The following is a 21330-nucleotide window of genomic DNA, read 5'->3' as shown; positions in this document are numbered from 1 at the left end:
ATGTTGAGTATTCATGGAAGGTGGCAAAACAGGCACTGAGTTTGGTTGTATGCATGGTCTTTAGGAACTCCATGGGACCTGATCTGTGGCCCCTAACGAAGCAAAACCTGGTGCTACTGTGCACACATCCAGCATGGCATCCTGCAGCTTAGCTAGTCTTTCACTGAGGGAGTGGGTGCCCTGTCCTTTTGATAGAGACAGTGAGGCCTGTGGGAGGGTGGCCGCATGGCATTCAAAGCTGGCAGGCAGACAAATGTGTGCTGCTATGGAAGGGCATCTTTGGTGTCTCTTGGCTCGCCGACTGCCAGAAGACCATGGGAATGGAGACTAATAAGTACAGAAAAGTAAAAAACACAAATCAACAGGCCTTCTTCTTGAATGCACGCAGGCACCAGAAATTCACCCTTGAACCCATCAGGATCGCTCCAATCCTCCTCGAATGTAGGAAAGAGCGCAAGAAGAAATTCTTTACAGATCACTTGATCATGACACAGTAACAATCCACTTCCACCCTCAAATAATGTCTCTTTGCGTTTGACCCTGTATTGCAAATCTCCTGCCTTTATCTAGGTTCATACTATACAATTATTGCATGCAAAAATAAACTACCGCTTAGTCTAGACAGGTATGCTAGGGACCCCACAGTCTCCTATGCCTTGCTCCAGGTGTGAGATGACTGCTCTTGTGCCACTAAGAACACAATGTGAGGTGCTGGTGTTGGCTTTGAAGTGAGGTTGAAGAGCGATATCGGTGAACATTGCAGGAGGTGAAAAATGGCTTCACTCAATGGGCTTGAAACCCATTTAGTGATGATGTTGAAGTAAGAGCTGGGAAGCTTGGGTCAGTGGAGATATTTTCTGTTGCTATAGCTCCTGGCTGAGGTTACCCACTGTGGGAATTCTTTGTCTCTGTGACTAAGATGAAGAACGTTTAGCTCACCCATAGAGATGGGAGCGGAGCCTGACATGGTACAACACTGCGAAAGAGACCACAAAGGACAAAAACACATTTTATTGCACGGCTTGCCTTTTGCGTTTCCACAAAAAGGACAATCCAGATAGTTACAAAACTGGCTTTTCAGTATACAGTGGAAAATAACATTTGTGAACCAAACATTTTTTCGCAAAAAAAAGAGAAACAGTTTCACACATTTATTTAAAAAGTTAGACTTTAAGAGAGTCAGTTGGCGTGCAAGTTTGCCACCTTTTGCTATCCTCACTACTTATCAAACGATTGTCGTGCTTCTTCACAGAACAGTCAGAAACCATAAAATGCCCAGAGAGTATATACAGATTATGGAGCGGAACTTGACCTTCTCTTTTTGCTCTTCTGGTACTTAAACGAAAATTCTCAACAGAATAAAAAAGGACACCCCCTACGTCCTGCCATTATGTCCAACAATTTGCGGTCCTTGGCAAGGATGCTACCATGTCTGCTGCAAGGTTTTCTCCAGTATCCTAAATGACGTCAAGAAAGGCTGATAAAAACATCCGAGATGGAGAGCATGCAATCTCCCCTCGTTTACAGGTGACAGTATTGCAAGTGGTGTTTAGGTGGTAGCAATTTCTACACCTATGTGGTTGCTTGAGGTTGCTAAACCATGAGGTTTAACCAGTCCGACTACTAATAAACTGAAGTTCGTTTTTAGGTTTTGTCATTTTAATACGTGGTCGTTACTCATGTTCAATCATGGTTGACTCACATGTTGCTGCTCAGAGATTTTAAAGGAAGAATAAAAAAAATTACACTTCTTGATCAGTGGTGTGTGATGCCACTTCCAATGATGTCAAATAAAGGCTGTATATAGAATCTAGACAACGTCATTTAGGAACAAGGAGGAGCCCCCAGCAGCAGCACAGGGGGAATCTGCTACATTCTGGCCAAAGTTCTCTGTTTGAGAGGAAAGGCTCATGGTTTGCTTTCTTCAGTGGTCTTCAGGTTAGCACCAATACACCAAGAGTATGTTACTGTAGCAACAAGTCTACATTAAGCACAGCACCAACATTACTGTAGCACCAGTTAACATTGAGCACAGCACCATCAATACTATAGCACCACCATCATTACTGTAGCACATTGGCCAAAGCACCACGGAAGCCTGAAATACCACATCCGAGACAAGGCTGGATAGACCTCAGTCGCCATGCTCTGCAAATGCACTTTAAGTAGGTGCATGTCCCACCCCATAAAATCACGCACTGATGCACTTGCAACGTCTTTGAGGTAATAGTCTATTTCACAGCAAAAACCCAGATACTGCCACCACTTGCTGGTACTTAAACATTTTTACATTTTTAAAGAAGGCATATTTGACATATTTAAAAAACATCTTTTGAAACATGATTGTGAAATCAGCTCACATTCTGGTTAGGTTGACTTGTAGTGCAAATAATCTGGGTAAATTCGTCTACTTGCAGTTAGTCTTTCAAAACTGTAGACAGCTCAGATTGTGTGTACGTAGAGGAGTTTCTCTCCCTCTGTGACGCTAACACGATGCTTGTGTAGCTATGCACAGAACTCACTGAAATCTGGGGAGCAGTACCCATGGTGCTTACACCCATACCTCCAACGAATACACCTCCCCACCATGCATCACTTCCTGTTTTCATGGTAATGAAACAGGGAAAAATGTGCAACCTCGACATAGGTGATCGTGAATATGTCAAAGGCCGTGTTAAAATCTACACTTACAGTTTGGCATTTTACCAATGACGAGATTGTCAATTTTTCCCAAATGAACACATCGTATTACAATAATGCGGCTAGTTACTGATGTCACTTCTCCTGCAATAGACAGGTCTTTATTATCAAGAGAAAAATGCACACAATAAAATCCGCATTTTTGGTATGTGTTATCACCATCTTGGTATGTGCTGGTTTTGCAAAGCACAACACCAGAGGGTAAGTGGCTGAGCACTTGACAGACGAAGGGAACGTTTCCTGAATGTTAACCTCAGAGCAGATGGGTCAGGAGTCCGCGATTCATGATCATCTCCATAACGTGAGTAGGGCTTGGAGGGAATTGTTCATGAGCATTTACACAAGAAGAGTAGGTCGGAATAGAAAGGTTTGTGGGTTGTGTTCATTTATTCAAGAGAAGTGAGCTGGGAGGGAACAGTGCCTGATCGTTTCAGGAGCAGGGCTAGGAGGAAACAGTGCATGATCATTTACAGAGTAAGAGTAGAGTGGTTTGGGTTCATCTACTCAAAAGAAGTAGGGCTGGGAGGAAACAATTTATGATCATTAATGTAAGAGGAGTGTGGTCACAAAGGAACATTTCACAATCATTTATATAGAAGAAACAGGCGTGAGAGAGATTGTTTTCATCATGGTTTACGCAAATAGATTAGTCCGAGGGTGGGTGACTAGGGGCATGCCCGTAGACAAGGATCAGAGGGGTGGGAGAGCTGAGTTTTTAGTGAAGGCTGATGCAGTGCACTTTGAAAAAGGGATTTTGTATGTACATATTTACATAGTGCAAACCTAGCAGGGGAGCACCCTAATGCTTTCTCCATTGCAAGAACAATGTTTTCATAGATGTGCTAATTACATTTTCTTACAAGACATAAAAGGCCTCTTCTGTACTCCTGTCTCCCATCCGCTACCTTTAGGCGATTCTCTTTTTCAGGAGTGAGGCAAATGATATCACACACACATTCACATGTAATTAGTCGATGGTAATTGTGAAAGTGTAAATGTCAGAATCAATAGGATCATGACAGTGTAAAAGATCCAGTTGGCTTTGGGTCATCAATGCAACCCTGATAGCAGAATATAATTTAAGGCTCATAAAATGAGCTACTCATTTGTTTTTAGGCGAACCAAAAAAACAAATGCAAATCTGAAATAAAAAAATACAGTAACAAACAGGTGTCATGACAGGTCTGAAATGATAGGAACCCAATTAAAAATGTCCCAATCCTCACAGAAGTCCAAGCAAACCAACATTTATTACATTGGAAGATTGGTGACATCTAGCCCTCACACCTCAAAACCTTGAGAGGTGCATTGGTGCTAGGGATGGTAGATGTAAGAAATAGTTTGGGTGCTGTGAATTGAGAGCTGGAAGTAGTAGTCTTTCAGTCGTTATGTCGGTTTGGGCTGGGAATTGACAAGCCAGGTTGATCATCTGGAAGGTTTAGGTGTAAATGGAAGAGATATCAACCCTCCACTGGAAGAGTTGTAATGTGGAGAGTTGCAAGGTCTCTTAAATGGAGGTAGAATTGTATAAGAAGTGATACAGTGCTTGGAGAGAGAGTGAGAGTGGCATTATAGATTTATTATTGGAAGTGAGATGCATGCAACACACGCACGGAGACTAAAGTTGGATTGGATGTGATGCCGCACCTCAGATGGGAGATACACTGTGAAGTCATATGATGCAGCGTCTTAGGGGGATGGGCGAATTTGATTAGAAGAGGCCTAGTGTAGGATTTATATTGTAGTGGTGGAATAGGAAGGGCTGCATCACAGTGGTGAAGGCCAATGGCCGACAGAGTTGGAATGGAAATCCAGCAGTACCTTGAGGAATGGGTGGCGGAGATAGGACACAAGTGAAGCAGTGCCTCAGGGTGGGGGCTGGAGGTAAAGGGAGGTTTGAGTTGTATTAGAAGTGACCCAGGACCTAGGGCTGCAGGTTTAGGGTGAAGCTGGAATATTAGGGATGCAATATCTTAGTTGGGGTAGCACAGATCCTCAGAGACATTGTAGAGTTCAGATGCAAGAGCTGTGGTGCCTTGAACTAATATGATGCAATGCTTCAGGGGGATATATACATATATATATATAGCATTTGATCATGTTATGTTATTTGAATCTACAGAGTGTGCAGAGCACCTGAGGCTATCATGGCACAAATGTGAGGGGTTGCACTGTTTTGAGAAGAAAGGATTACAACAGCCACATTTTTTGTTTCTTTCTGAAAATGAGTTGGGAGCTCATGAAGTGAATCGGTAGGGGAAGTTTTTTTTCCATGCATGAGGTGCAAGATAGAAGAAAGCACGTCCTCCAGCTTTGGTGATGAGAATATGAGGAGAGAAGGCAAGTAAGAGAGAAGTGAACTTGAGGTGTGTGTGGTCAGAATGTGAATTGGATTCTGTTGCTGAGATAAAGGAGGCCTATGTTGGGGTGTGCTGTGTTGTTTTTGACACAGATGTTTTAAAAGAGAAGGCTTGTGGATGGAGGGCCAGTGGAGAGTAGTGGGGAAGGTTCAGTACTAGCCTGGCAGCCACATTCTGAACCACCTGCAGCCTCTTAAGAATGTGGGACGAGAAGAGCATTACTCTAATGTAACCTACTAGTAATGAGGGTTTGCATACCTGCCTTCCAAGAGCCCAATGGGAGCCATTTGAAACAAATGTCGACGCATCTTGAGGATACTGAAACAGGTAGCAGAGACCAAAGTAATGTGGTTGGCCATGGAAACCTGGCTGTCTAAAATGGTTTCCAAGTTTCAGGCAGGTTCTGGCTAGAGGCAAGGCCCAATTATATTGACCACCAGACTTCAAACTAGAGGGTCGCATTTTTCAACAAATAACGCTATCTCTGTTTGCAGGCGTTAGATTTTAAGCAGGTGCAGCTCATCCATTTGGCAACCGTGGAAATATAGAGGTTAAAGTGAGCATGGAATTCAAAATGAAATGATGCAGGGCCTGGAGGAAGAAAATGAAGTGAGTGCGGGATGGGACATGTAGCGTTGGAACAGGATAGGGAAAATGTACTTATCTCTTTCAGTGGTTTGTGGTTTGAGACTGTTCTGGGTTTACAGGCTGAGGTTTACCCAAGCCCACAATCTGAATAATGCACAGCATGTTAATTGAGAACACTAGTGCACTGAGAGAGGGAGGTTGATGTAGGGCAGAACTGAAATGCAACTGATGCAGTCCACAGATAGGACTTTGAATAGAAGTGGTCCAGCGAGTAAGGGAAGAGGTGGTGGGACTTGGAAGTCACACACGATCTACAGAGAAACCAAAAACACTTTGTTTTCATTTGAAATTGAGGCCTCAAAACATTGCTTCCGTAAAAGTGCTTCCTTAATATCACTCCACAGACTTAAGGCTTCTCGGGTACCGTGGCTTGCTGCGAAGAAATTACAAAAAAACTGTTTCAGTGGATAAAAAGTATGTTCCAGTTTATAAAAAAACGACAAAAACAACAGCCTTAAAAACGCACCTTTCCAAACTTGCAGCTCAGAGAACATACAGAGAGTTTCTCCGAAGGCAATTCTAGTTATGTAACATCTATTACACGTTATAAAACAGTTACATGTCAAAGGTTAGTACCCTAGAAAATGTCAGAGCGGGCTGCACTCTCACAGACATCAAAAGGTTTTCAACAAATGTGGACACAAAGATCAGATTGAAGAAGAAAGATTTGTGCCACAGATGCCCGTCCAAGAGCCTCACTGTACTGTAGATTAGGAATTCCTGTGGGTGCCCCTGTTTTCAGGGGGTAAGCTCCTCGCCTTTTTACAGCTCTGACCGCAAATTTAAACCTGTACATTAGCTGTGTGGGCCTTTGCCTTGCATCTCATTCCCTTACTTGCCCAGCCAAGTTTTTAAAGTCAAAATGGACGCCATTTCAAACTGCAGTGAAATCCATTGGTCAGCACGGTAAAGTCCAGCTGGTCTGGTGTAGTAACAAAAAAATAATATGTCCTGACACGCCAGTTCTTCTGAGAGGCCAGCAGGATTGGCACAGTGCCAGTCACTTGGCAAAGGCCAAACCCATCACCTCTCTACAAGGGCCTGACTGTACGGGAAATATCTCAACTTACTTATAGGTCAGCCAACCTCTATGCTGGTGCATCCCATAACAGGAAACGCACAACTGCACCTACTAACTAGGCAAGGTGCATTTGCAGATAATTAGCAATCTTTCAAGTGGCTGCTCAAGTGAAAGTTTGTAAGCCCACCATACATGGCCTAGTCAAAAGAACAAGACTGAACAGCTAATTAAAGGTGGCATTAAAAAAGCTTACGATTGAAACCAGTACACAGAAATTCAGATGTTTCTTAAGTCTGCCACGCACAGTCCTGTAATGGTCCTGACACAATGTACAGCCCACTTATAAAAGGTAGAAAAAAATCTATTAAAAATCTATGAATATGTACACATATCACACCAAAAAGTGCATGCTATTGGCAAACACATTCCTGGTGCTTTTGATTATCTGAAAATGTAGCCCTAAAACTTCCCACTTCTCTCTCCCCCAAGCCGGGGGTACGCCTGGAGAATGTCTGATTGCAATACATAGACATAACCCCTTCCCTGTTACAAGTCTCTCATAGTGCACGGTGTGCAAATCAGCCATGATGGAGAAGTGTGGCGAGGATCCTTAACAAGGCATGCACCCACAAGTTTCTGTAGGCGAGGCAGATGTCTGTATGCCAAACAGTATGAGAAAGGCAAATTCAAGGTTGCAGGTAAAGGTCCACTCTCTTCCTGGGCATGCTGTGCCACACTCATGGGCAGCGGAGCGATCCGTCCCTGTCGTCATCCACTTCCATGTGGTCTGCCATCGCTGCACACTGATGTCAGCTGCTCAAGCTTCCTCGAAAGGCTTACGACTTGACCTGAAAGGATAAAAATAAGGTTATAGATGTTGGGTTGATAACATGGTATTGACTGGGTGGGGATGTCAGGGTGGTGGGAGCAGGGCCTAGTGCCTTTGGACAGGAAAGATGTACATTTACTTATTTCCTCATCTCTAAAAGAATCCCACCCCCTCCAGTTGGCCTACTAAACAGTACATACCACAACAGGCATCTGCCCAATATGTGATCTTGCCTTTGTAGCCGGACAGGATTCACTGAGGGTCCTACTAAGAAGATCGGGCTATAAGGTATCAAAACACACATCTATGTGCTCATGCAACGACTCTATTTTAGATTCATTACGTTGTCTCCCCACTTCTGCTCCCTGCCTCTGTTTCACCCCAATGTACATTATCCAAATATTCTTTTTAATTTAGCTTGTACATATTAAAACACACAAATACAAAAGTGACAAAGAGCCTCATTTAGAGTATGGTGACGGAGGTAATTCTCTCTTCCACCCTAGCTAGACTGCAGCCCATCATGTTTAGAGATCTCGGAAGCCCTGTGGAGATCTCTGTACCTTCAGGAAAGCCGCTGCCTTGGTGGCTCCCCTGAAGGCACTGAAAGTTTGCTGAGAGGCTGCCATCTTCCAGACAGCTGCTCAGCAGGCTTTTTTGTTTTTCAAGACAAACTCTCGCTGGAGTTTATTTTTGCAAAACAAAATACTAAAGAGTATTCTTCCAGGGTGTGTGAGTAATTTGTAATTTTTTTCTGTTCTTGATTTTCAGGTTTCCCTGGTTGTCCCAAACTGACAAAATATACATAAGTCCGTCTGCTTTAAATAGGGCACATGGCCTAATGCATGTACACTGTGTGCCCCAACTTCCTTTGATGGTTGGTGCAGGGTTTACACCAACAGAGCTAGCTGGAGCAATGCTGTTGGAAGCATGACTGCTCAACTGCCTCTAACAGAGTGAGCAGACTGTCAGTTTGCCAAACATGGTACTGTGCCACCTTTGTGGCAGAGTACCCTGTCCACCAAACTGTAAATCAGGCCCTAAATCTTTAAGGGGCTGGTGAAAACGTCCAGTTTAATTTGTTAATTTGAGACAGTTTAATTCACAAACCAGGAGAATATGCAGATTTAGAGAATGGCCACAAAAGGGTTTTCCTATGTGAAAGTTGTCATGGCATCTCAATGGACACTGTTCTCTAGGGGTTGTGTGTCGGAACAAAGCAGGTCTTTAGCACACCTGCCTTAAGAACCCGGCCGAAACCACGAATGCGTCTCTACAACGCATTCTTTTACCACGCAAGGCATTACAACGACTTGCCTTGGGGAAAGCGCTGGACTTTGGAATAGTATAGTTTACTATTCCAACTCCAGTCAGTGCCACAGTAGGGAAAGTGTTGGACTTAAAGTCCAACATCAGTCCAACAACACTTTCCCTAAGGCAAGTCGTTGTAATGACTTGAGTGGTAAAGGAATGCGTTGTAAAGATGCATTCGTGGTTCAGGACGCATTGTAAGGGCATAACGTGACTCGAGCCGCATTGTTAAGGCTGTTTCCCATCTCTAGGAATATGTATTCCTGTGAAGGTGAGATAGGCAAATTTAACCTTAATCTGGGTCTAATGGAGGTCAGTGGAGTGACAGTAAAGGGTGTGTAGCTGTAAGACAGTTGCACCATCTGGTTTCCAAAATCGACCTGACAGCAGCATGGACCACAAAACATAACTAGATGGGGGGTATAAAAGACTTGATCCTTCTAATAAGCAGTGCTAAAGTCTGTAGTTTTCCCCATCTTTTTAATGTTTGAACTCAGGCCGGGGCTCAGGTCTCCTGAGAATCCCAAGGATTTTGATTAGGTGGCTCGTGGTGGTATGACTGGACTCCTACTTGCACAAATCCTTCACATATGGAAAACCACATCCAACGATCAAGCCTTCTACATCGCTCCTGAAGATTGAAATGATCTGCTGCTACATATAAGTCGCTCCTCCTCACTTCTGGAACTCTGCAAGAAGCGGAGGACCAAGCTCTTCAAGGAGTCTCATTAGGTCCCAGGTTTGGCTAAACATACATCTGCTAAGAACCAGGATACCCTATTAAGCGATAGCGTGCTTTACAAATCTGCATAACATAACACAGAAGAACCAAAATATCGTTCCAACTATTGAAGCATTACTGAAGTATAACTTTGTGCAATTTCAACACTCTTTCTGTTTGTAATGTTGTAAGCCTCTTTTGCTGTCTGTAGGACTAAGGCTTTATGGTAGGCTAGCAGACTCACCATCATATTAGAAGCACCATGGAGCACTTCAGCCAGATCAGAGTATGATTGGAAGCGCAAGTAAATATTTTAGCACTATGGTGGCAGCGTCATAGTATAAAGCAGCAGAAATTCTGATGGCAAATACCTTTCAAGCACAAAAGGTGAATGGGCTATTAGCTGATACAGAACTGTGCAGTTCATTTAATTGTGGCACTGTATTCACAATGGTATTATTACTCTAGATTTAGGATTGACGATGAGCATTTTTGTAGCAGGGACACTGCAGTAGACAGGAGCTTCTTGTAACGTGGCACAAATACATTTTCCCCTTTGTGCATCTAGAGTTTTAAAGGAGGCACATCATTTTCTTACAGACATATGTAATTCACTGCCACTGAGAAGCATTGCTTCTGATTACTGTGGTAGACCGTGGATTATAGGAACATTTCATTACTTTTGCTTCTGAACTGCATATAAGAACTGTTTTAGCCACCATACAATTAATAAATTGTCTTGAAATACATCATTTCACCATTTTTAGATCGTGCGTGCAAGCACTTTGACCTGTTGTGTGTATTGTGGGCTTTTAACCACGCCCACTGCTCACCAGCACTTTCACTTGTTCGTGGGCTTGCCTTTCAAAAATCTTTTCTCATCATTGGCAAATGCTTTACACTTGTCCCTCTTTGGGGCGGTTTGTTACCGCCTTTCAGACTGCCCCTGTTACATGGATAATTGTACGATTGCCGATATGTTTGACTGTGAACGAAGTTCTATTTCTTTTTGTGTTTCTCCTTCGCGCTCATGGCGGCCATGGCGCTTTGAATCGGCTCGCTTATGTCAACTGTTTTACTTTTAATTTTTAATTTATGTGGAAAAAAAAGTCCAGTTAGGAATTTACAACGCTAATAGCTCTAACTTGAGCAAATGAGAGACCCATTGCAAATGCTTGTTTAAAACTTTTGTTGAGGGGACCCACCTGGATTATGTAGGAAGGTTCAGCTTGTTGACTAGCTCGGTACAATGTGGGACTGATATAAAAAATATTTTCAGGCGGCTTCCAGGTCATAGCCCAGCCTTAACTTTATATGTTCTAATAACTCTTCCAGCTCTATACAGTGGATCAAACATAGGTAATGTGACTGCCAAGAATGAAGACAAACACAGCAAATAGTACTTGTGTGCAGTGCAATGTCCAAGTTAATGGCTCTACACTCAATACGTTTGGCCTGGATCACAAGTAGGGCTCCGATTTTATTAGTAGATTCATTTTAACATTTCCATCTGTATTTATCCATATTTATTTTTTGGGCCATCGTATCAGTCTTTATCCATATTTATTTGTATTGTGAATAAATGTAGTTGTAAATTGTATATTTCCCCGATTATTTAACCAATAAATGTGCATAGTTTGCTGCCAGTCGTGTTTCGGCACATTAAGTAGCCAAGTATAGTAAAAAATTACACCCATGTGAAAATATTAACATTTTACTACAAACATAAGTTAAGATCTGAAGTCATAAAGGAAATCTCGTACTGTTTTTAACTCCCCGTGCCGTTAGTCCGCACAGCTATTGACTTGGACTTCTTGAATTACAGCATGGAGAGTCATCAAAAGAAGCCCAATCCACTGTATTTTTCTGCCTGCTAAAAATAAATACAGACAGGAAAGGCACTGTTTTATGTCTAGATTTATCTGTAAAGCTCAGTAAAAGTGGGAAACTGGGAGCCTGGATCACAATGCATATCTAGGTAGCTCCTACTTTCAAAGTATTGGGTGATGCATTTTATTCTGGGCAAAGCTCTCTTCATTTATAAATCTATCTGCAACACATGCCTTCTCAATTGTTTTAGGTTTTGCATTTTAATAGTCACTACGCAGCATTAAAATATGTTAAACCTAATGGAGGTACTATATCAGTTGGACATGTTTGTTAGAAGTGAAGTGGTTTGTGACTGGTTGGCTGCCAGTGTCATGGATCAGAATGTTTAAGTCCAGAAGGCAAATTGCTTTAGGCCAAAAATTCCAGGAATGATTGAAAGCGTCACAAGTGATTGGCAACATACAAGTGTTCCCTTTGTTATATATCACAGTGTGTACACATAGTACATCATTCTGAGTCCCCTGCTGCACATCACACGGTGACCCCTTAATGCACACACCCCTCTGCCTGCTTATGAACAGTGCAGTGCCTGGTGCTCCCCTGATGCAGAATATCTACTGCCTAACTCAATACCCCCTCAATGAACGACACACAACGGATCGCATGCAGTGTATTATTTGTGGTGCACTACAGCATATAACCTTGTGGCCTCCCTGCCCATCATTCTGTGGTAATGTAATGCACATCACCCTGTGCCCCCTACTGCACATGATTTATGTGAATTTTGAAATGGAAGAAGGTTGAGTTTAGGTGCCCAGAGCAATAACCAGGCTACCTCACAGTTTAAACTCTCGGTGTAATTTGCAAACTGGCAAGAGAGCTAGTTTTGGAAGTAATTGGGTATTAGGTTCAAAATAAATCAAAGTTCTTTTTATCAATATTATTTTTGCTCAGTAATTTTCTGGTAGAAAAGACGCTCTTCCTCCTGAAAGTCTTGTGTAGATGTTATATTGGTAATTCCCCAAATCCTGCCAGGGTCTAAGAACATGGATGTGCTGCTGCCAAAAACAGAGATTCCTTATCATCGGATTGACCACAATGTTTGATCAGTAAGAACAAATATTCGAGGATGTTGATGTTCACAGTAATAGTATATTGTAGATCAGTGAATTCGGGAAAATTAATATGCTTGTGGGCTGAAATGGAGATAGCTGCTGATTTAGATTCCTTCGTGAAACACGTAGTGACTGTTTTTATGATGGAATCCGAGTTCACTTGTGAACATATGAGATTATGGTGGAATTTGAAGCTTTTTAAATTGGAATTACCAAAAACCATCTACAGGAGATTCTCAGATCAGAGTTTGTCTTTTCTACAAAATAATAATTGACCAAGAAATATAATTCTGTGAATGAAATTGGATTTACTACAGACCTAATATCTAAATGCCTCCGATACTAGAGTTTGCGCCGTATGTGCCTTTCGGTAGGTGCACTTGGATGCCAATATGATTGGTTGGTGTGAATGGGAAACTGTACCTTTGTTGCACTTTGCAAAATTGGGAGTCTGTGAGTGTTTCCTGTGGATCATGTGCTGAATAGTTCTGTGTGTATTTGCTTTATAAAGCCAAGTCAGTTGGCTTTGTCAGTGCTTCTTTTCTAAGACTGCATGGGTCCGAAAGAGGCATCTTTGTTGGGAACATCACAGCAGCACTGACTGTTCTTCTGGGCTGTAAATTCAGAAGTGCTTAAGATGTGGGGCTTTCTGGAACTTGGGAATGCTCCTTTCTACCCAGAATTAAATATGATGGTGTTGCAAATGTACTCTTTGCTCAGGCTGGCAAGAAAGGTTCGCATGCTGCTGTTTCATTAAAAAACTAGCAAACTACCACCCTCTTGTTGGACTCCGCACTCCCACCACCCTGCTGGGACGGCCTTCCAGGGAGGATAATTAAGTGTACATCCGTGGCTGGCTTTATTTACCTTCTGCGGGGCCTGCAGGACCGGGGCTCCGGCTCCCCAGAGAAGGTGTGAGTAATCTCTCAGGAGACTTTCTCTGAAAGCTATTGCAGGGCATTAGTTCAGCTGGTCTCTTACAACGTCCATTAGGGTCAGGGTTTGAAATCGGTATACAAATGTAATATCTTGTACCAGACTATCTCATGTTCTGCCACTCTCTTAGTCCCGATGGGTTTTGTGGCAAGGGCAATACACCTTCCACGGCTGGATAAATGTGGAATTACAAAGTTAGCAAATTGTAGGTTAAACTTTGTTGACTGGGCAAGGGGAAGGTTGCTTTACTGAGAAAAATAAGATTGGGAGCACAGCGTTTGCTTGGTGTTTTTGATACCCTTTGGTACCGTTAGGATTTAGGAGTTCCCCTTGTTGCGGTTTTAGGATTGTAGATCTTTTAATGGAGACCATGGGCTGTGTCCACCAACCAAGTTGATCAATAAATTGCTGCCTCTAGTTTGGCAGAGGAGGCCTAACAACACTTGACCTTACCACTGTTGTATAGTGCGACCACAGGCCCCTCACCATAGCTACTAAATATTTGCATTGAGCGCATGGAGGTAGAGGCGTGCAGTCCTCTTCCCTGTGTTGTATAAGATGCACGCATGGTGAGTTTGCGGTAGGTGCAATGATTCTGCAGATCTCTGGGCAGCCACTGGCAGTGAGCCTAGGATGATAACAAAGCACTCTGTCTCTCGATGGAAGCAAGGATGAGGTCACTAGTATCGCCTGGGCAGATTCCAGAATGAGTGACTGTGCCTGTAGGGAGAGGATTGGATGTGCTGTTTAAGGGGAGGGCCTGCACTGAGTTTATCAATACCGGGGAAGATACCAGAGAGCTAGCTCTTTGAAGAGAGAAAGGGGAGCTCACAGGAATGCTAACAGAGGACTTCTTCTCAGGGACTTTGCCTTGGTTCCCCTCCATAGGGAGATGGAGAAAAAAGATCTTCCTTTGGGAAGCCCTTAAACAGAAATGCAGACTGAACCCTGAATTGCTGGAAGGTTCATGCCACTAAAAAGCAAATTGTTCATGGTTATCCTGGCGTAAGCCAGCCTTTCTGGAGCACAGACAACAGATCGAAGTCTGAGGACCCCAGATCTAATGAATCCCTAGTGGGCAATAAGGAAGGAGCGTGCTGTGAGACACCATTGATAGGGCTTCCAATCCCAGTGGGTAAGACAGGGTATCAGCTCTCCAGGCTTGTGGGTGAACCCTACTCCAGCCTCAGACCTCAAATGGACATATGTTAGTTTCCTGGTGCTGAACTCAATGCTCAAATAGGCTGTAGGTGGGTAGGACAAGTCACTGTTAAAGCAGGTTTACAACATTTACTTGGGTCCAAAGGTTAATCTAAGGTAGGCATGACATTCCCCTGGTCTGATGCGGAAGAGAAATACTGAGATACCGCGTGACTGTGTGGGAGTGAGTAAGCCGCTATGTCCTGCAAGATTAGGAGCATAAGCGTTATGAGATTCCTAAAAGTATTGATATCGCTATTCAGGACAGCAGGGGTACTGTTAAAGTTTGGAACTCCTTTTTCCCTGCTGTGTCAGAGTCCCCAATTGGTTCTGAAAAAACAGTAGAGCATAGCACCTGGACAGCTGAGTATGAATGGCTATTTGAGCAGGATGTGTGTGTAAATAGAGTTCCTGAAGCACAATAACAAGGTGGGGGAACCACATTTTATGCCACAAAGAGGACTATTTCAGATCTTGAAAATGCCTTCTCCCTTGACACGGGCGTTTGCATGATCACCAATGCATCTTAGGCCTGCCCAAGAGGATGGACATGGCAGAGATAGAAAGCCAGAGGTTCCGTGGTTCCACATGCAAAACACCAGTGGAAGACAACCCTGGGTCGCCTAAAGACCAAGCTGTTACTTTTGCATGCTTTAGCACTAACTTTGTCTCTCTGAGTAGGAGGTTTTCTAAACTCTTTGCTACCCACCCAATTTACAGATAGCCCTTTATTAGACAACATCTGGACTTCCATTTCAGTGCCTCCCCATGGACATAGGGGCAGATTCCAACCAGAGGTCTGTGCAAATGCTCAAAAACGAGGATGTGCTCCTTTCGAAATGAGGCCTCGTCAGCTTATTCCCAGTGTCACACATGCTGTGCATGCCTAGCAACTCACCCTCATTTTCAAAGATATTCAACCTTTTAGAAAGCAACATGACTCCATGGACTTCCATTAGGTCACTGGTTTGCGAATCTGCATTACCCTCCCAAATATGTTTGCCTCCATTGTCTTTCATTGGCTTGCCCTCTTAAACATGGGGCCTCGCCCTCATTCAAGAGCTGAATTCTGCAACTGTGAGCGTGCAGCTTGATACCCCATCCAGCTTCCTGCCTGGCCCTGACCTACCCTATTCTCCCACTCATCACTTCCTGTCACCTTTTATCTTCCAAGACTAATAGCTATATTTTCACAATGAGTGGCAATGCTTTAAATATGACTGGAAGCTGCTAGTAAAAGTAATACCACTGTGTATACCACCGTGATCCTAACAGGAGTCATCAACAGTAAACCACATCAACGCCTAAATACTTTCGCACTTTACAGCTGCCAGCACCACTGTGCTCTGTCGCAGACAGTGAGGGGTGATGCACATTTTCATCCTTCAACAAACACTTCACTCCCTACTAGAATGTGCCTTTATGTTCAGGCCTTGTGCTTGTCTTGGTAGCTCTTCGAGCCTGGATTCGGTTGTAAATGACAACAGTAGAAAAAGAATACAAACGCCCCTGGAGAGGGGACGGTCGTTTCTATAAACCGCCCTTGTAAGCTGCCCTCCAGGATTCAAAGCACCAGAGAAACAGGCAGAAAATAGCAGAGCCTTCTGAGACTACGCATCTAAAAACTGCCTGCTAGAGGCAATCCCAGGGGCTGAAGAGGGAACAGGAGCTCCTTAGAAAGAACAAAACCATGTAGAGACTTTACAAACACAGTTCTACACTGCCTCTCCCGGGGCTCAGCGTGCAGAGGAACCAGCAGGGCAACATAGTGCCATTCGAAGAGGGGCAGAGTGAACTAAAGGGCCAGGAAAGTGTGGGCTTCGCCTTTATTCCATTCGGTCACACAGTGAATTAAAAGGATACAAATGTCTGGCTATCGCCTGTATCCAATCCACACTTACAGCAACATAAATGGATGAGAATGCCTATGACGTGACTCCATGCAGTGGCGTAAAGATGGCAATGCTCTGTATTCTGTGCAGTAACAGAGTGAAAAAAGAGATGTTAATGTTTTGTATTCCATGCAGTGAAATAGAGATGTGACTGCTTTGTATTACAAGCAGTGATATAAAAGGGATGAAGATGCTCTGTATTCAGTGCAGTGACACAGTGAAAAAAAGGTATACGAATGCTTGGTATTTTCCTTGTTCCATCAGTGAAATAAAGAAATGTTAATGATCTGTGTTTCATGCACTGGAATAAAGAGATGTGACTGCTTTGTAGTACATGCAGTGATATAAAAGGGATGAAAATGCTTTGCATTGTATGCAGTGACACAGTGAAATAAAGGGATGAGAACGATATGTATTCCATGCAGTCAAATAAATAGATGTCATTGCTTTGTATCCAATGTAGTGGTATAAAGGGATGAAGATGCTCTCTATTCTATGCAGAGACAGTGAAATAAAGAGATGCGAATTATCTGTATTCCATACAGTGAAATAAAGAGATGCAAATGATCTGTATTCCATGCAGTGAAATAAAGGGATGAGAATGATATGTATTCCATGCAGTGAAATAAAGGGATGAGAATGCTTGGCATGTCTTATTCCGTCAGTGAATAAAGGGGTGAGAATGACTGAGGGCGCGCTGTGTTCTGTGCAGGATGTAGTGAAATATAAGCATATGAATGCCTGGGTTGCTACTTGTTTCATGCAGTGATGCAGTGAGATAGAGAATTCCTTGTCATGTTCTTTATCCCATGCAGTGAAATAAAACAATTGATTTGCTTGGGCATTCTCTATACTGCATGTAGCGAAAGTGATAAGTCCTATTGATTTTTCTTATGCCAGACAGTGAAATAAAGGGATAAAAATTGCCAAACAAATGCTGCTTGTTCCACTCAGTGATGCAGTGAAATAAATGGATGTGAATCCATGAAGAGGTGCCTTATTCGATACAGTGGATTAAACGGATGACATTCCTGTTAATGTTACTCATTCAGTGAGATGGATTGGACAGTGAGAATGCCTGTGAATATTACTTATTTCATGCAGTGATAGAGCCAAATAAAGGGGTGGGATGCATGCTCTATATTCCATGCAGTGAAACAAAGTAATAGGAATGCCTGGATATGTTCTTTACTCCATGCAATGAAAAAGGAGACTCTCATAGCAGTACTATGCATTCATGTCGTGCAGCGAGCAAAACTGAATGTTTAGGTGCTTGGGGAATGTTTCATATCCCATGCAGCACTGCAGTGAAATAAGGCGGTGCGAAAACCTGGGCGTGCTTTTTATTGCGTTCAGTGATAAAGATATATACATGTACTGAAGTGTTCTTTTCTGTTGGGCAATGTTACTGTAAAAAATATGATAAAGAATTATATGAGGACACTCTTGATTCCATGCTGTGATACAGAGAAAAGGACGAAGAGAAAGGACCCGAATGTCCTTTGTTCAAGGCAGTGATACAGTGAGAAGAGAGAAGGTCTCAGTATTTACTGTATCTCGTGCAGTGATACAGCGAGAAGAGAGAAGGTCTCAGTATTTACTGTATCTCAAGCAGTGATACAGTGAGAAGAGAGAAGGTCTCAGTATTTACTGTATCTCGTGCAGTGATACAACGAGAAGAGAGAAGTGTCTCAGTGTTTACTGTATCTCATGCAGTGATACAGCGAGAAGTGAGAAGTGTCTCAGTGTTTACTGTATCTCATGCAGTGATACAGTGAGAAGAGAGAAGGTCTCAGTATTTACTGTATCTCAAGCAGTGATACAGTGAGACGAGAGAAGGTCTCAGTATTTACTGTATCTTATGCAGTGATACAGTGAGACGAGAGAAGGTCTCAGTATTTACTGCATCTCGTGCAGTGATACAGCGAGAAGAGAGAAGTGTCTCAGTGTTTACTGTATCTCATGCGGTGATACAACGAGAAGAGAGAAGTGTCTCAGTGTTTACTGTATCTCGTGCAGTGATACAGCGAGAAGAGAGAAGGTGTCAGTATTTACTGTATCTCAAGCAGTGATACAGTGAGACGAGAGAAGGTCTCAGTATTTACTGTATCTTATGCGGTGATACAGCGAGAAGAGAGAAGGTCTCAGTATTTACTGTATCTCGTGCAGTGATACAGCGAGAAGAGAGAAGGTGTCAGTATTTACTGTATCTCAAGCAGTGATACAGTGAGACGAGAGAAGGTCTCAGTATTTACTGTATCTCGTGCAGTGATACAGCGAGAAGAGCGAAGTGTCTCAGTGTTTACTGTATCTCATGCAGTGATACAGTGAGAAGGTCTCAGTATTTACTGTATCTCATGCAGTGATACAGTGAGAAGAGAGAAGGTCTCAGTATTTACTGTATCTCGTGCAGTGATACAGCGAGAAGAGAGAAGTGTCTCAGTGTTTACAGCGGCACGGTGAGAGAAGGATAGAAATATCCCTTGCTGTACTTTATCCTACGCAGTTGTACAGTGAGAGAAGACGTGCCTGGCTATATTATATTCAATGCAGTCACACGGTGAGCGAAGGAAAGAGATGTTTCTGTGTGTACTTCATCACATGCAGTGATACAGTGAGAAACAAAATCAGTTTCTGATTATATTTTATTCAATGCAGTCGCACAATGTGCGAAGGAAATCAGATGTCTCAGGGTGCACATTATGTCATGCAGTGATACAGTGAGAAAACAATAGAAGTGTCTGGTCATATTATATTTCATGCAGTCACCCAGTGAGCGACAGAAAGAGATGTCTCTGGGGATGCCTTATATGCTTTATCCCATGCACTAATATAGTGGGATGGATAGAAGTGTCTGGGTTTAGTGTATTCCATGCAAAGACACCGTGAGCGAAGGATAGAAATGTCTCTAGTAGTCCTTTATCTCATGCACTGATATAGTGGGATGGATAGAAGTGTCTGGGCATATTATATTTCATGCAGTCACCCAGTGAGTGACAGAAAGAGATGTCTCTAGTAGTCCTTTATCCCATGCACTGATATAGTGGGATGGATAGAAGTGTCTGGGCATATTATATTTCATGCAGTCACCCATTGAGCGACAGAAAGAGATGTCTCTGGGGATGCCTTATATGCTTTATCCCATGCACTGATATAGAGGGATCGATAGAAGTGTCTGGGCATATTATATTTCATGCAGTCATCAAGTGAGCGACAGAAAGAGAAGTCTCTAGCAGTCCTTTATACCATGCACTGATATAGTGGGATGGATAGAAGTGTCTGGGTTTAGTGTATTCCATGCACAGACACCGTGAGCGAAGGATAGAAATGTCTCTAGTAGTCCTTTATCTCATGCACTGATATAGTGGGATGGATAGAAGTGTCTGGGCATATTATATTTCATGCAGTCACCCAGTGAGTGACAGAAAGAGATGTCTCTAGTAGTCCTTTATCCCATGCACTGATATAGAGGGATGGATAGAAGTGTCTGGGCATATTATATTTCATGCAGTCACCCAGTGAGCGACAGAAAGAGATGTCTCTGGGGATGCCTTATATGCTTTATCCCATGCACTAATATAGTGGGATGGATAGAAGTGTCTGGGTTTAGTGTATTCCATGCAAAGACACCGTGAGCGAAGGATAGAAATGTCTCTAGTAGTCCTTTATCTCATGCACTGATATAGTGGGATGGATAGAAGTGTCTGGGCATATTATATTTCATGCAGTCACCCAGTGAGTGACAGAAAGAGATGTCTCTAGTAGTCCTTTATCCCATGCACTGATATAGTGGGATGGATAGAAGTGTCTGGGCATATTATATTTCATGCAGTCACCCATTGAGCGACAGAAAGAGATGTCTCTGGGGATGCCTTATATGCTTTATCCCATGCACTGATATAGAGGGATCGATAGAAGTGTCTGGGCATATTATATTTCATGCAGTCATCAAGTGAGCGACAGAAAGAGAAGTCTCTAGCAGTCCTTTATACCATGCACTGATATAGTGGGATGGATAGAAGTGTCTGGGTTTAGTTTATTCCATGCACAGACACCGTGAGCGAAGGATAGAAATGTCTCTAGTAGTCCTTTATCTCATGCACTGATATAGTGGGATGGATAGAAGTTTCTGGGCATATTATATTTCATGCAGTCACCCAGTGAGTGACAGAAAGAGATGTCTCTAGTAGTCCTTTATTCCATGCACTGATATAGAGGGATGGATAGAAGTGTCTGGGCATATTATATTTCATGCAGTCACCCAGTGAGCGACAGAAAGAGATGTCTCTGGGGATGCCTTATATGCTTTATCCCATTCACTAATATAGTGGGATGGATAGAAGTGTCTGGGTTTAGTGTATGCCATGCAAAGACACCGTGAGCGAAGGATAGAAATGTCTCTAGTAGTCCTTTATCTCATGCACTGATATAGTGGGATGGATAGAAGTGTCTGGGCATATTATATTTCATGCAGTCACCCAGTGAGTGACAGAAAGAGATGTCTCTAGTAGTCCTTTATCCCATGCACTGATATAGAGGGATGGATAGAAGTGTCTGGGCATATTATATTTCATGCAGTCACCCAGTGAGCGACAGAAAGAGATGTCTCTGGGGATGCCTTATATGCTTTATCCCATGCACTAATATAGTGGGATGGATAGAAGTGTCTGGGTTTAGTGTATTCCATGCAAAGACACCGTGAGCGAAGGATAGAAATGTCTCTAGTAGTCCTTTATCTCATGCACTGATATAGTGGGATGGATAGAA

The 21330-nt window shown here is 42.9% G+C and overlaps 1 long non-coding RNA gene across 1 annotated transcript in view; it reads right to left on the bottom strand.

The window, feature by feature from the left end:
• Positions 1-993: 993 nt before the first annotated feature.
• The window catches only part of LOC138266113 (uncharacterized), a 91487-nt gene continuing 71150 nt past the window's right edge, over positions 994-21330 (bottom strand). The window contains exon 2 of the long non-coding RNA XR_011199464.1: positions 994-7577. This is a non-coding gene — a long non-coding RNA (uncharacterized lncRNA). The remainder of the gene's footprint in view (positions 7578-21330) is intronic.

The sequence above is a fragment of the Pleurodeles waltl genome, chromosome 11 (assembly GCF_031143425.1).
Source record: "Pleurodeles waltl isolate 20211129_DDA chromosome 11, aPleWal1.hap1.20221129, whole genome shotgun sequence".
Taxonomy (NCBI): domain Eukaryota; kingdom Metazoa; phylum Chordata; class Amphibia; order Caudata; family Salamandridae; genus Pleurodeles; species Pleurodeles waltl.
This window is presented reverse-complemented; position numbering and strand designations above follow the sequence as displayed.